Here is a 3,018-nt window from a genome sequence, read left to right as displayed (position 1 = left end):
ACGCCAAAAATACAGAGTTAGGTGCTCTGCTTTAGGAGCCCAACTAAAGGGACTCGGTGCCCCATATTCAGCCAAATTAACCGTAACAGTAAAAAGCACAAATCTCACTGAATTTAGCTTTGGCTGAATTTGGTTCAGTACAGTTTTTTAAGAGGGGTAAAGACTTGTAACAAAAGGTCTGCTCATTCTTGTCTCATGTTTATTCCTTAATTCAGTTGTTAAATGAATTTTTAACTTGTAATCAGCGATCTGTCACTCTACAATTTAATTGGGGGGGGGGGGGGGGGGGGGAAGCAAGTACGCTGCTGCTTTCTTCACTAAGAAGGCTCATCAACAAAGTAACTTGCCTAATTTTCCATAAATTTCCTTCTTGAACTTGCAAGTATGTGCTGAAATCCCCGATTTCAGTAAGAACGCTTATCTCTAAATTGAGTTATAATTTAGGATAGCCCCAGGACATGACTGGATGGGCAGTTCTGTTCGGGTGCCTGGGTTCAGGGCTGCCTAACTGGTATGCAGCTTCAATTCGCAAGCTGAACTGCACAATGTCCAAACTCATCAGCAGAGAGATGGTGCTTATTAGCTCGGGCACACCTCTGAGCAATCGGTTACTCAGCCTCTGGGCTGGAGCTGATTTACATCCAGCTTACAGAGAATAGGCAACTTGAGTTTGCAGCCACCCACGTAGATTTGCCCCCAGGGGGATGAAAATTCAGGACATTTTCTTCACACCGCTACTTTCAGCAAATGCTTTTCACACCCAAAACTGGATCAAGTACTTCAGTGTAAAACATGAATATGCCTACACTAACATCAGTATGCAGCATCAGGACACACATGGTAAATGTGTAAGGCGGCCAGTGGAAATTTTCTGCACAAGTTTTCTCACAATTTTTCAAATACATAAAAACAAGCAAATTATGAATAAAAAATTTAGATAGTTAAGTAAGCTGGTGATAGTATTGGACAATCGAGTTTTACTCTTTCTTCTTATACTATCGACTGTTTTTTCCCCTGGACAAAAAGCTAACAATGACTAAGCAGCTCAGGAGCTTTGATTTCAACTGTTCTAGATAGTAAAATTTTCCAGTGTTGTGTTACTTACATTAAACAGATGAAAATGAAATTTAAATGAAGCATTTTAGGTAGGTTTCTACTGTAATCGTGAAACTTGTAATGAAATGTAAATTCATTATAACATGTTCAGTATCTACAACTTCGCTGCTCTCCATAACTATATGCAAAGTTATATAAAATCCTCTGAAAACGTAAGAAGTTTTGTACACGATATTAGCATTACTGTTAGCAAAGGCAGGGTTAAACAAAGGAATATAATTCCATAAACCATAAGGATTAAACCCATTTTTGATATTATAGAAAAATACTACTGTTATCTAGAGTCCATTTGTCATTACTGTGCTGTTAAAACAAGAGGTTTTGAATCCACCTTGCTGGCCACTGCAGATTTGTGTTAAGTGTAAAGACTGGCATTGCAGAACTGCTACACTAACTCCTGACCTACACCATCTCCTAATATACTATACAGGAGCTGGTTAAATATGTAATTAACTACCAAAACATCTTGCTTGGAGACAGAGCAAAGTCTTCAGTGCTCCAGCCTTTAAATGAAAGATACATCTTCACGTGTTCCATCTCAGCTACAAGTTAGGGACTAGGTGCAGGGGAAAAAAAAAAGGGTGAACAGTCCACATTATGCAAGAGGTCATATCAGATAAATGTGTTTTCTTTTGGCCTTCAATCCATAATCCTATGAAAAGGGAGTAGGGAGACCGCAATGCCTTTTTGTGCACTGAAGATGTCTATTTTCAGGATATCCCATGGTAGCTACTGGTAAATTACATCAGCTTTCTGTGCAGAGTCAGCCAAGCAGAAGAGAGATCCCAAGGTGAGCTGCACTGATGATACCATGGCCAAGGTTTAAAGATCTGTCACAAAACCTCCTTTTTACAGTACAGCCAAAGCTCACCGTTACTGTCCTTTCACAGCACTGTGATCAACTAATGGAGGTTTTATGGTGAAAGCCTTGGCACAAGAGTAAAAACCAAAACAGACAAAACCCCCAAAACAAAACAAAAAAACCCAACAACAAAACCCAGCTATCTTCAATTGTGCTCACCTCAGTTACAACAAGGTGAGCACCCTTTGACAAAATACAGGAGAGACTTACAGGAAAAGGTGTGAAACACTTCTGTCTTTACTGGCACCACTTGAATCAAGAACAGGCACTAACAAGCAATGGCCTTGAGGAATTTACTTGTTGTGTTCCCTCGCCAGCCTCTCCCAGCAGGTGTTGCCATGTGGGGATTTGTACTAGAAAAAACCCAGATGTACACAGTAGGACGAGAGGGAGGGAGGGGAAGGGACACACGTGTGTGTGTGTGTGGGGGGGAAGCTTTAGATTAAGTTAAAATCTGATGATCAATGAAAACACAAGGTTTGATGGAAAGCCAAAGAACATTTTGCTTTCTAGTTTACTCACAGAGAAATTCCATTTCCTGTATAACTCCTCATTGCATATCTCCTTGTCATGCTATTGTGAGACCCTTCACACCTTTATAAAATATCATTTGTAATATTGTCAATACAGATTAGATTGGAATCCAAAGATCTGGCTCAATTGAGGTAAATTATTTTTTATCTGAATAAAAATTATTTTATATCTGAACATACCAGTGAAATTTCATTAAATGGTTCATCGTTACCGTCACAATAGGAAAGGGAAAAGCAAGTAGATCCTTTGCCTGGGCTAGTAATTTTTCACAGGAGTTTTGCAAGGCTACATGAAATCAGCTTTCCCAGCCCCTTCTCAGTTCACAAGACTAACACCCTAGGCTATCTCAGCCAATGCTGATTATTTTCCATTGAGTCATGCGCATACTGATTCATTATGGAGATGCAACTGTTCCAAACTCCAGCCTTTCTCAAGAACTGCAGAAGAACTACACGCATACTGCAGAGAAAGCTGAGGAGTGGCACACACCAAGACAGAAGCTGACT

General features: G+C 40.0%; 1 protein-coding gene across 1 annotated transcript in view; it reads right to left on the bottom strand.

The window, feature by feature from the left end:
• The window catches only part of NFKB1 (nuclear factor of kappa light polypeptide gene enhancer in B-cells 1), a 48,156-nt gene that overhangs the window by 32,357 nt on the left and 12,781 nt on the right, over positions 1–3,018 (bottom strand). The window lies entirely within an intron of this gene.

Source organism: Pygoscelis adeliae, unplaced genomic scaffold, assembly GCF_000699105.1.
Source record: "Pygoscelis adeliae isolate BGI_AS28 unplaced genomic scaffold, ASM69910v1 Scaffold87, whole genome shotgun sequence".
Classification (NCBI taxonomy): Eukaryota; Metazoa; Chordata; class Aves; order Sphenisciformes; family Spheniscidae; genus Pygoscelis; species Pygoscelis adeliae.
This window is presented reverse-complemented; position numbering and strand designations above follow the sequence as displayed.